At 46.0% G+C, this 13,100-nt stretch overlaps 1 pseudogene; it reads right to left on the bottom strand.

Moving 5' to 3' along the window:
- Positions 1 to 9,485: 9,485 nt before the first annotated feature.
- Positions 9,486 to 9,602, bottom strand: LOC126482416 (5S ribosomal RNA; annotated as a pseudogene).
- Positions 9,603 to 13,100: the final 3,498 nt, after the last annotated feature.

Below are 13,100 nucleotides of genomic sequence, written 5' to 3'. Positions count from 1 at the left end.
CAGCTCCCACCAGCCTGCATCCATGGCGTGCTGCAAGTTTCGTACCGTCGTTCATCTCGATGGTGGCGTTTCTGGAAACGACTAGTGACCTAGTGCAGCAAAAACGTGATTTACCCGAAGAGCCGACACGTTTCCATTAATCGATGTTCCGACCCCTGACCCCTGCAATCGTAATTGTCAATGTCGTTTGGTCAACACGGGAACACGTAGGGGTGGTCTGTTGAGGAGCTCCATGTTCAGCAGTGTACTATGAACGGGCCGGCCGGAGTGGCCGTGCGGTTCTAGGCGCTACAGTCTGAAACTGAGCGTCCGCTACGGTCGCAGGTTCGAATCCTGCCTCGGGCATGGATAAGTGTGATGTCCTTAGGTTAGTTAGGTTTAATTAGTTCTAAGTTCTAGGCGCCTGATGGCCTCAGAAGTTAAGTCGCATAGTGCTCAGAGCCATTTGAACCATACTATGAACGGTGTGTTCCGAAACACTTACGCGTGCATCAGCATTGTGTTCTTTAGGCAGAGATACCACAGATGACCACTCTGCCCTACTTTACAGAGTAGACAAGCATCCGAACCCCACGTTCTGTGAAGTGTCGGGGATGTGCAACTATTTAGCGCCTAGTGGTAGTTTCAGCGACCTGCTACCTCTTTCTGTAGATGCTCACGTCATTAGTATGTGATCATTCTACCAGCTTCACCGTTTTCGAGATACTCTTTCACAGATTCTGCGTAATAACAAACCCATATCTTAATGGATTTCCCCTTTTGCAGCCCATATCTTCACTAGGGTGATCCCCCGTCCATGTCTGCTCCGCTTACATAATGAGGAGCGCCGGAACAAAACCCGATAAATCACCGAGCGAGGTGGCGCAGTGGTTAGCACACTGGACTCGCATTCGGGAGGACGACGGTTCAATCCCGTCTCCGGCCATCCTGATTTGGGTTTTCCGTGATTTCCCTAAATCGTTTCAGGCAAATGCCGGGATGGTTCCTTCGAAAGGGCACGTCCGATTTCCTTCCCAATCCTTCCCTTACCCGAGCTTGCGCTCCGTCTCTAAAGACCTCGTTGTCGACGGGACGTTAAACACTAACCACCACCACCACCGATAAATCCACTTTTACTATGTTCGCGTGCTTGAGCTGCATGGGGGAGATACAGGGGTGATACACAAAATAATTTTCAACACAAAGCGACAGCAAATTAAAAACGAAACTGAATCAAATTCCGATAACTTCCGGGAAGCACTCATTTGACACTCGGTAAACAACGCTTAACTCTGCAGTTGCGCAAGTGCTGAATGTGGTATAATACCAAAATACAGGAGCCGAAAGTACAATGTGGAATAGAACATTATAGTCCCTTCAATAGATGTTTATCCAACAGGCAAGGCATTCAGTGAAAACATATAGAAATGTCTGGTGTTGATCCAAACGCTCGGAATTATCGGACTTTGATTCGACCGCCCTGGAGTAGTCCAGCAAGGAATACGCTATTGAGACCACAAGGCAGGTTTTATTGGCAACAAACATGTTTTATAATTACGTAATGCAGTACAGTTATTATATTATCAATGTCAGTTCATGTTCCAAACAATCACACTGACATCTGTGGGTTCTGTTTCTTCATCTGCATCTTCTTCGTGGATTTCAATGACATTAAACAGGTTCTTGTACCACAGGAAACGAGCATCCATTGCCCACCCCCTTCCAAATTGTTTGACCAGCAAACCTCGCACATCGTGTTTCTGGGCCGCTGTCAGACTATGCCGTACATGTACAGTCTCGAATGTCTGTGGATGGTTTCTGCGGCCCTTTACAATACATAACCTCTTTCCGCAACAGTTTCATGCTTGTAATTCCTGTAGCATTGTAATTAGAATAATATTTTTGCCTGTCTGTTCTGTCCTTTTCCCTGAATGACGATGTATTTCTTGAAGTCACATCGTTTTATGTCCCTCAACCCAAGGACCTTTTTGTAGGATTCTCCAAGTGTCTTAATATTTTGTAAGACATAGTCCTGTCCTAAGGTTCGTACAGTACCATTCTCCTTGTATATTGTTTGATATTCGTCAATTTGTGAAATAAATGGCGTTGTCGTAGGGTGCTTCTCAACTCGACCGAACACGCACTCTGCTGGGAGAAAGCTATGGTCTCTTACCGGAAAAAATCAAATTTGTCTCCTCTAATTGTGCAGGTGATTTGTTGACAAGCTAAAAAATGCTGGTGTGTATGATGTGAGAAATTTTGTTTTGACCCCCACACCCATCAGAGAATAATCTCAACATTCTTGTTCCGTCCAATGCCAACGAATCCAAGTAATGCAGCAGTGCTGGATCAACCTCCGTAACCCCTGTGCCGCCTACGTCCTCCGTCCATTGACAAAACGCTGCCTTCCACAAGTCCACTCCGACGAAACCAAGAGAATAGAAACTGATTTGTCGTGCATAAAATGATTCATGAATAGGTGTTCGTGGCAATGGTTGGACTTGTTGTAAGTCAAAGCAGAATGACGTTGTATGAAGATCATTGGTTTTACGCGAGTTATAAAATACCTTTGCACGTAAGGTATGTACTCGTTTCTCAGTCATTAAGATTCTCTTTGTATGCGGATCAGTAGCATGCTTTACTTATTGCGCTAGTACAATGCATGTACTGCAAGTATCAGAGGAAGGTGACCGCAAACCAATATTAAACGAACGTGTAAATACCGCATGAAAGCCGACCGCGGTGGCCGAGCGGTTCTAGATGCTTTAGTCTGGAACCGCGCGACCGCTACGGTTGCAGGTTCGAATCCTGCCTCGGTCATGAATGTGTGTGATGTCCTTAGGTTAGTTAGATTTCAGTAGTTCTAAGTTCTAGGCGACTGATGACCTCAGATGTTAAGGCTCATAGTGCTCAGAGCCATTTGAACCTCGTGGGAACATAGACATCTTGATCTGGAAATGCAGAGGAACAGAATCGTTGTATAGTTTCTGTAGTTTCCTTTGACTCAGATCACACGACAAATAAATACATTGGATTTAAGTCTGTTATAGTGGCTCTCGGTTGCCGGAGGTTTACCACAAAATTCTCTCAATTTCGCCTCCTTCTCAGCTGATGTTACGGACTTCCGGTCCCCACCTCGTCCTTCTTTAGGAATCCGTCCCTCAAACACTGTCTTAGTTAGCTGTTGCATGCACCCTATCCTTTTTGACAGAAAACACCTTCATAAACAAATGCTTTCATAAATGTCTATTTTGTCTTATATCCGTTGGGAAATATGTGGTACTAAATACACATCCTCTCCTTTCCTTTCCTGGTGATTCTCTACTTTCTCTTCGCCGTAGTGGCTACAGTTAAACGAGAATGGAGCACGTCCTGTGCCACTTTTGAATGATTATTATAAAACCTTTGCCTCTTTCGAAGAAGATATCGCATCGATATTCTTGAGCATTGCAACTTTGCTGACTTATGCTTGCAAGTCAAACCCTAGAGGTTCAGCATCACGATAGCTACAAGAAGCAAGTAACCCTTATAACCCGAGAAGGCCACATGCTCCAATAATGTAGTACGACAGCTCATTTACCATACATACCGGTTTGCTCGTTCCACTGCTGTGTTCCTTTCTCGTCTTCTGGGTCGCCGCACGCTTATGTTAATAATTTTTACTATGCGTCCTTCATCCTCTTTACACTCCACAATACCACAACCCCAACGAGCTATGTGTAAGTATGACGGAGCCGTATTACTGTCTGGATGTTTGCCTCACTAGACTGGCAGCAAATGACCAGTGTCGAAACACTCCTACAGTCGCAGTACGATAGTATCAAACTACGCTGCCTACACAAAACCCAATAAATGCAATGCGGTCGGAGCACGAACCGATAACTCCAAACGGTCGGATCACAATCAGATGTCTCCCTTTTTGCGTTTAATATCTGGGTAATAGAAAGAGAAATCTGGTAATCGATTGGACACTCTGAATAGTGTTTCCTGTTACTGCATCACGGTGTGTTTCAAAATGGTTCAAATGGCTCCAAGCACTAGGCGACTTAACTTCTGAGGTCATCAGTCGCCTAGAACTTAGAACTAATTAAACCTAACTAACCTAAGGACATCACACACATCCATGCCCGAGGCAGGATTCGAACCTGCGACCGTAGCGGTCGTTCGGCTCCAGATTGTAGCGCCAGAACCGCACGGCCACTCCGGCCGGCAGGTGTGTTTCTTCTTTTCATAGCTTGTGCAACCACTCAGAGATCACTATTTGTTACTTTCTATATTAACAGCAAATGTGGATTTATCGGTTTTTGTCCCAGATCTCCTCATATGTCTGCTCTGCATACATACGTCACGGGCCGGCAACGCCACCACGCGGCATCCAACGTCACGGTCGGCAGTGGTCATAATGTTTTCGCTTATGGCGAATAAATCCCCTAAACATTCCTTCTACATTTATGTCTTCCCCTCTTTTTTTTTTTGTACAGACTTGTCATCTGAGCTCCTGTCATTCGTAGAATTATATCTCTTTTCTCTAAATGTTTAATTTTTGTGTACGATGTCTGTATCTTTTACCAGATTATGCATGCTTCTCTAGCCCTGCTTTATGGTCTAGCCATTCCCTCTTTTTCAGTCTGCACTTCCTCCCAATCTCATTTTTACAATGTATTCGCATTTGTCTGCATCATTAGCTGCATGCTTATCCTTTTCCTTTTGTCAGTTAGATTAAATATGTCATGTGTTATCCCAGTTCTGCTTGGCCTTGTCTTTTGGACTATGTCATTCACTGTTACCTTCATTATTTCATCTCTCAAGGCTACTCTTTCGTCTTATGTTACGTTCCTTACTTCCGTTTCAGTCAATCGTTGCCTTATGCGGCATCTCTAACTCGCAGCGTCAGATTCTTTATATTTATCCAAGTCCCAACATTTTATTGTCCCTCCTTTCTTTAATTTCTGTAGTTTCAATCTGGAGCACATAACGAATTATGGTCAGAATCTATATCTGCCCCTGGAAATGTTTTACAGTTTAAGATCCCGTTTCCAAGTCTATTTCTTACCATTGTGTTCTCTTTGAGCCAACTGCCTTGCCGCAGTGGTAGCACCGGTTCCAGTCAGATCACCGAAGTTAAGCGCTGTCGGGCGGGCTAGCACTTGGATGGGTGACCATCCGGTCCGCCGAGCGCTGTTGGCAAGCGGGGTGCCCTCAGCCATTGTGGGGCAAAGTGAGCAGCTACTTGATCGAGATGTAGCGGCTCCAGTGTTGGAAACTGATGTACTGCCGGGAGAGCGGTCTGCCGACCACATACCCCTCCATATCCGCATCCAGTGATAACTGTGATCTGAGAATGACACGGCGGCCGGTCGGTATCCTTGGGCCTTCATGGTCTGTTCAAGAGGAATTTAGTTTAGTTTATGTAATCTTTGAAACCATGTGATGTCTCCAAGTCTCTGCCAGTATAAAACTTTCTCGTAATTTTTAAACGAAGCACTAAGATAAACTATGGTCTCTTACAAATTGTACCAGGCAACTTCCGTTTCATTCCTCCCTCCCAATCTGCGTTCTCCTATTTTTTTTTTCTTCTCGGTCTTTTTCTGATATCGAAATTCAGTCCTCAACCAAAAGTAAATTTTCTTCTTCTTCTTCTTCTTCTTCTTCTTCTATTTCAATAATTTCTTTTATCTCATAAGACATTCTTGCAGTCACTTAATGTATATGGTACACTTACCATTTCGCGTCATAGCTCAGGCATTCAAATGTGACAATTATCTTTGCGAACTGCGAATCGTTGCACTGGAACCCAGATGTGATATTCAAATTGTGTGTGCTGTTTGATTCATTGCGATTACTGTCGGTATTTCAGTAATTATAACGCGCTAACGTGTTTGTGGTGAAACGAGCTGCAGGTTCCGCAGCAGTCATTAAATTACCTGGTAAAGCACATCTGTGAACTACGCCGGTAACGCTGCGCTAATTACTTTTATGTTATCCAAGAGTAATTTACCGTGTGTGTCTTCGATCACAGTACCTCAAGTGTTATCAAATGAACATTAAACAGATAATGGGGCAAAATGAGCTGCTAGCTCCGTAGCTTAACTAGAGAGGCAGATTATTGCTATCAAAGAACTAGGTCCACTTGCCCAGATGGAACATGTGGGAAAGAAATACAAGATCAGTGCTGTAACCGACTCACTCGTTCAAGCATCACATCTGTCGTAACGAGTGTATCATCCGTCTTCAGTATTTAAATATTTAAATGTAAACTCTGGTACTTGGCGCTGTGTTTGTGTTCACCATTCACATGTTGACTGACGTTATAGTAACGAACATAATGAGAGCTAATTCAGTGGTTTTTAAGTTTACAGTTACAATTTTCCATTTACAATTTTCTGTGTAGAAGAGTATTTAATGTATGCCCCCAAGCTATGCAGTTAGGTTTTTATCTGTCCTAAGACTATATCTAAAAAAGATTTAGGAGGTCTGAGTTTCATAACTGAACAGGACCGTGGACTCCGAGTCTGATGAGCAAAGCATCATAACTTCATCAGAACGCTGCTAGAGGAGAAATTTAAGAAACCGTGGTGTACATATTTTGGTACCTAGCAATTAATGTCTTGCAAGTTAGTAAAAGTAACTTCAAGTCGTCCATTACGCACTTCATAAAAGTAATTTTTTGTAAATAATCACCATAAGCAATTGCCTTAAAATTTTTTAAATAGCAAGAAAACACCGAAAGAAACACAAGTTAAACTTGAGAAGTGTGTAATGCCGATTTCATTTCGTAAAATCTGAACATGAATTGCATGACTAGAATAAAGATTTATACGAAAAACGAAATGCGCGCCAAAATGAAACTCGCAAAAGTGTTAAAGAAAAACATTCGGAAAATTTGGAACAAATCATGAGAGTCAATGCACAATTACCGAGGGAGAGCAATGAGACACGGCGCTCTGAATTGCACATCTACATCTGCATCTACATTTATACTCCGCAAGCCACCCAACGGTGTGTGGCGGCGGGCACTTTACGTGCCACTGTCATTACCTCCCTTTTCTGTTCCAGTCGCTTGAATCTCTCTAATTTTACATTCGCGATCTCCTCGCGAGGTATAAGTAAGGGGAAGCAATATATTCTATACCTCATCCAGAAATGCACCATCCCGAAACCTTGGCAGCAAGCTACACCGCGATGCAGAGCGCCTCTCTTGCAGAGTCTGCCACTTGAGTTTGCTAAACATCTCCGTAACGCTATCACGCTTACCAAATAACCCTGTGACGAAACGCGCCGGTCTTCTTTTGATCTTCTCTATCTCCTCTGTCAACCCGACCTGGTACGTATCCCACACTGATGAGCAATACTGAAGTATAGGTCGAACGAGTGTTTTGTAAGCCACCTCCTTTGTTGATGGACTACATTTTCTAAGGACTCTCCCAATGAATCTCAACCTGGCGCCCGCCTTACCAACAATTACTTTTATATGATCATTCCACTTCACATCTTTCCGCGCGCATACTCCCACATATTTTACAGAAGTAACCGCTACCAGTGATTGTTCCGCTATCATACAATCATACTATAAAGGATCCTTTTTTCTATGTATTCGCAGTACATTACATTTGTCTATGTTAAGGGTCAGCTGCCACTCACTGCACTAAGTGCCTATCCGCTGCAGATCTTCATGCATTTCGCTGCAATTTTCTAATGCTGCAACTTCTCTGTATACTACAGCATCATCCGCGAAAAGCCGCATGGAACTTCCGACACTATCTAGGTCATTTATATATATTGTGAAAAGCAATGGTCCCATAACACTCCCCTGTGGCACGCTAGAGGTTACTTTAACGTCTGTAGACGTCTCTCCATTGAGAACAACATGCTGTGTTCTGTTTGCTAAAAACTCTTCAATCCAGCCACACAGCTGGTCTGATATTCCGTAGGCTCTTATTTTGTTTATCAGGCGACAGTGCGGAAGTGTATCGAACGCCTTCCGGAAGTCAAGGAAAATAGCATCTACCTGGGAGCCCGTCTCTAATATTTTCTGGGTCTCATGAACAAATAAAGCGAATTTGGTCTCACACGATTGCTGTTTCCGGAATCCATGTTGAATCGTACAGAGTAGATTCTGGGTTTGCAAAAACGACATGATACGCGAGCAAAAAACATGTTCTAAAATTCTACAACAGATCGACGTCAGAGGTACAGGTCTATAGTTTTGCGCATCTGCTCGATGACCCTTCTTGAAGACTGGGACTACCGGTGCTCTTTTCCAATCATTTGGAACCTTCCGTTCTTCTAGAGACTTACGGTACACGGCTGTTAGAAGAGGGGCAAGTTCTTTCGCGTAATCTGTGTAGAATCGAATTGGTATCCCGTCAGGTGTCGTGGACTTTCCTCTGTTGGGTGATTCCAGTTGCTTTTCTATTCCTTGGACACATATTTCGATGCCAGCCATTTTTGCGATTGTGCGATGGTTTAGAGAAGGAACTGCAGTGCGGTGTTCCTCTGTGAAACAGCTTTGGAGAAAGGTGTTTAGTATTTCAGCTTTACGCGTGTCATCCTCTGTTTCAATGCCATCATCATCCCGGAATGTCTGGATATGCTGTTTCGAGCCACTTACTGATTTAACGTAAGACCAGAACTTCCTAGGATTTTCTGCCAAGTCGGTACATAGAATTTTACTTTCGAATTCACTGAACGTTTCACGCTAACGTTTCGCTAACTTTGACATCGTTTAGCTTCTGTTTCTCTGAGAGGTTTTGGCTGCGTTTGAACTTAAGAGTGAAGCTCTCTTTGCTTTCGCAGTAGTTTCCTAACTTTGTTGTTGAACCACGGCGGGTTTTTCTCGTCCCTCACAGTTTTACTCGGCACGTACCTGTCTAAAACGCATTTTACGATTGCCTTGAACTTTTTCCATAAACACTCAACATGTCAGTGTCGGAACAGAAATTTTCGTTTTGATCTGTTAGGTAGTCTGAAATCTGCCTTCTATTACTCTTGCTAAACAGATAAACCTTCCTCCCTTTTTTTATATTCCTATTAACTTCCATATTCAGGGATGCTGCAACGGCCCTATGATCACTGATTCCCTGTTCTGTACATACAGAGTCGAAAAGTTCGGGTCTGTTTGTTATCAGTAGGTCCAAGATGTTATCTCCACGAGTCGGTTCTCTGTTTAATTGCTCGAGATAATTTTCGGATAGTGCAATGAGTATAATGTCACTCGATGCTCTGTCCCTACCACCCGTCCTAAACATCTGAGTGTCCCAGTCTATATCTGGTAAACTGAAATCTCCACTTAAGACTATATAAAGCACTCCGTCTTCAGGCCACAAGTGGCCCATCGGGACCATCCGATCGCCGTGTCATCCTCGGGTGAGGATGCGGATAGGAGGGGCGTGTGGTCAGCACGCCGCTCTCCCGGTCGTTATGATGGTTTTCTTTGACCGGAGTCGCTACTAGTCGGTCGAGTAGCTCCTCAATTGGCATCACGAGGCTTAGTGCACCCCGAAAAATGGCAACAGCACATGGCGGCTGGATGGTCACCCATCCAAGTGCCGGCCATGCCCGACAGCACTTAACTTCGGTGATCTCACGGGAACCGGTGTATCTACTGCGGCAAGGCCGTTGCTAAGACTATAACATGCTGAGAAAATTTATGTGAAATGTGTTCCAAATTTTCTCTCAGTTGTTCTGCCACTAATGCTGCTGAGTCGGGAGGTCGGTAAAAGGAGCCAATTATTAACCTAGCTCGGTTGTTGAGTGTAACCTCCACCCATAATAATTCACAGGAACTATCCACTTCTACACTCCTGGAAATGGAAAAAAGAACACATTGACACCGGTGTGTCAGACCCACCATACTTGCTCCGGACACTGCGAGAGGGCTGTACAAGCAATGATCACACGCACGGCACAGCGGACACACCAGGAACCGCGGTGTTGGCCGTCGAATGGCGCTAGCTGCGCAGCATTTGTGCACCGCCGCCGTCAGTGTCAGCCAGTTTGCCGTGGCATACGGAGCTCCATCGCAGTCTTTAACACTGGTAGCATGCCGCGACAGCGTGGACGTGAACCGTATGTGCAGTTGACGGACTTTGAGCGAGGGCGTATAGTGGGCACGCGGGAGGCCGGGTGGACGTACCGCCGAATTGCTCAAGACGTGGGGCGTGAGGTCTCCACAGTACATCGATGTTGTCGCCAGTGGTCGGCGGAAGGTGCACGTGCCCGTCGACCTGGGAACGGACCGCAGCGACGCACGGATGCACGCCAAGACCGTAGGATCCTACGCAGTGCCGTAGGGGACCGCACCGCCACTTCCCAGCAAATTAGGGACACTGTTGCTCCTGGGGTATCGGCGAGGACCATTCGCAACCGTCTCCATGAAGCTTTGCTACGGTCCCACACACCGTTAGGCCGTCTTCCGCTCACGCTCCAACATCGTGCAGCCTGCCTCCAGTGGTGTCGCGACAGGCGTGAATGGAGGGACGGATGGAGACGTGTCGTCTTCAGCGATGAGAGTCGCTTCTGCCTTGGTGCCAATGATGGTCGTATGCGTGTTTGGCGCCGTGCAGGTGAGCGCCACAATCAGGACTGCATACGACCGAGGCACACAGGGCCAACACCCGGCATCATGGTGTGGGGAGCGATCTCCTACACTGGCCGTACACCACTGGTGATCGTCGAGGGGACACTGAATAGTGCACGGTACATCCAAACCGTCATCGAACCCATCGTTCTACCATTCCTAGACCGGCAAGGGAACTTGCTATTCCAACAGGACAATGCACGTCCGCATGTATCCCGTGCCACCCAGCGTGGACGTGAACCGTATGTGCAGTTGACGGACTTTGAGCGAGGGCGTATAGTGGGCATGCGGGAGGCCGGGTGGACGTACCGCCGAATTGCTCAAGACGTGGGGCGTGAGGTCTCCACAGTACATCGATGTTGTCGCCAGTGGTCGGCGGAAGGTGCACGTGCCCGTCGACCTGGGAACGGACCGCAGCGACGCACGGATGCACGCCAAGACCGTAGGATCCTACGCAGTGCCGTAGGGGACCGCACCGCCACTTCCCAGCAAATTAGGGACACTGTTGCTCCTGGGGTATCGGCGAGGACCATTCGCAACCGTCTCCATGAAGCTTTGCTACGGTCCCACACACCGTTAGGCCGTCTTCCGCTCACGCTCCAACATCGTGCAGCCTGCCTCCAGTGGTGTCGCGACAGGCGTGAATGGAGGGACGAATGGAGACGTGTCGTCTTCAGCGATGAGAGTCGCTTCTGCCTTGGTGCCAATGATGGTCGTATGCGTGTTTGGCGCCGTGCAGGTGAGCGCCACAATCAGGACTGCATACGACCGAGGCACACAGGGCCAACACCCGGCATCATGGTGTGGGGAGCGATCTCCTACACTGGCCGTACACCACTGGTGATCGTCGAGGGGACACTGAATAGTGCACGGTACATCCAAACCGTCATCGAACCCATCGTTCTACCATTCCTAGACCGGCAAGGGAACTTGCTATTCCAACAGGACAATGCACGTCCGCATGTATCCCGTGCCACCCAACGTGCTCTAGAAGGTGTACGTCAACTACCCTGGCCAGCAAGATCTCCGGATCTGTCCCCCATTGAGCATGTTTGGGACTGGATGAAGCGTCGTCTCACGCGGTCTGCACGTCCAGCACCAACGCTGGTCCAACTGAGGCGCCAGGTGGAAATGGCATGGCAAGCCGTTCCACAGGACTACTCCAGCATCTCTACGATCGTCTCCATGGGAGAATAGCAGCCTGCATTGCTGCGAAAGGTGGATATACACTGTACTAGTGCCGACATTGTGCATGCTCTGTTGCCTGTGTCTATGTGCCTGTAGTTCTGTCAGTGTGATCATGTGATGTATCTGACCCCAGGAATGTGTCAATAAAGTTTCCCCTTCCTGGGACAATGAATTCACGGTGTTCGTATTTCAATTTCCAGGAGTGTATTTCACTACAGGATAAACTACTACTAACAGCGACAAACACGCCACCACCGGTTGCATCCAATCTATCCTTTCTAAACACCGTCTGGGCCTTTGTAAAAATTTCGGCAGAATTTATCTCTGGCTTCAGCCAGCTTTCTGTACCTATAATGATTTCAGCTTCTGTGGTTTCTATCAGCGCTTGAAGTCCCAGTATTTTACCAATGCAGCTTCGACAGTTTACAATTACAATACCGATTGCTGCTTGGTCCCCGCATGTCCTGACTTTGCCCCGCAACCTTTGAGGCTGTTGCTCTTTCTGTACTTGCCCGAGGCCATCTAACCTAAAAAACCGCCCAGTCCACGCCACACAGCCCCTGCTACCCGTGTAGCCGCTTGCTGCGTGTAGTGGACTCCTGTCTTCAGAGGCATAAGACAAATTAGGACCAAAAATTATAAACTTGAAACTGTTAACTTGGAATAGTAATTGAGCAAGTAAAATATGGAAAAGGAAGAGAATAATTCGCGATGTTACATCCGAAACGTCTTCGTACCATTTGCAGAATATGATTCATTGCTTTGTTGTTCTCTTGTCCTAACCATAAGACAGCTGTCTTTAGGAGGACTACGTAAAAACTGTTAAAATAATGTGGATTCCACCTGTGATTCAGCTTGTCGACAAACTTTCAACAGTGTAAAGCATTTTTCATAAAATTGTCGGACAATATAAATTCCGAAATGTCTTTACCCTTTCAGGTTTATTAGCTGAACAGTATCGTTCAACTTACAGTCATTTTTACACTGTCAATCTGTATCGCCAGATTTTACGAATTTGTTGAAGTGCTGGTACGCAGCACAGTGTGCAGAACAACGGCCACGACCATTTATTACTCCATTCCACTTATCTGTAAATAAAACTAGTAATTACTGTGAAGTGCCTGAATGCATTAATGTTACTTTTATCAAGTGTGCCAGGTGAAAGGAAATTGTTCGTTTCCGTTATCCAATTGATACTTCGCAATTTTATGACTACTGCAGAGAATAAACGAGAAACTGTTTCATTGCGAGGTATTACTGCATTTTTAATTGCTGCAAAATCAGTTTTTTATTATACAATCATAATCGGTTTCGGCGTTCAAGGGACATCTTCAGATGCTATGGACACCTGTTC

The sequence above is a fragment of the Schistocerca serialis genome, chromosome 5 (assembly GCF_023864345.2).
Source record: "Schistocerca serialis cubense isolate TAMUIC-IGC-003099 chromosome 5, iqSchSeri2.2, whole genome shotgun sequence".
Classification (NCBI taxonomy): Eukaryota; Metazoa; Arthropoda; class Insecta; order Orthoptera; family Acrididae; genus Schistocerca; species Schistocerca serialis.
This window is presented reverse-complemented; position numbering and strand designations above follow the sequence as displayed.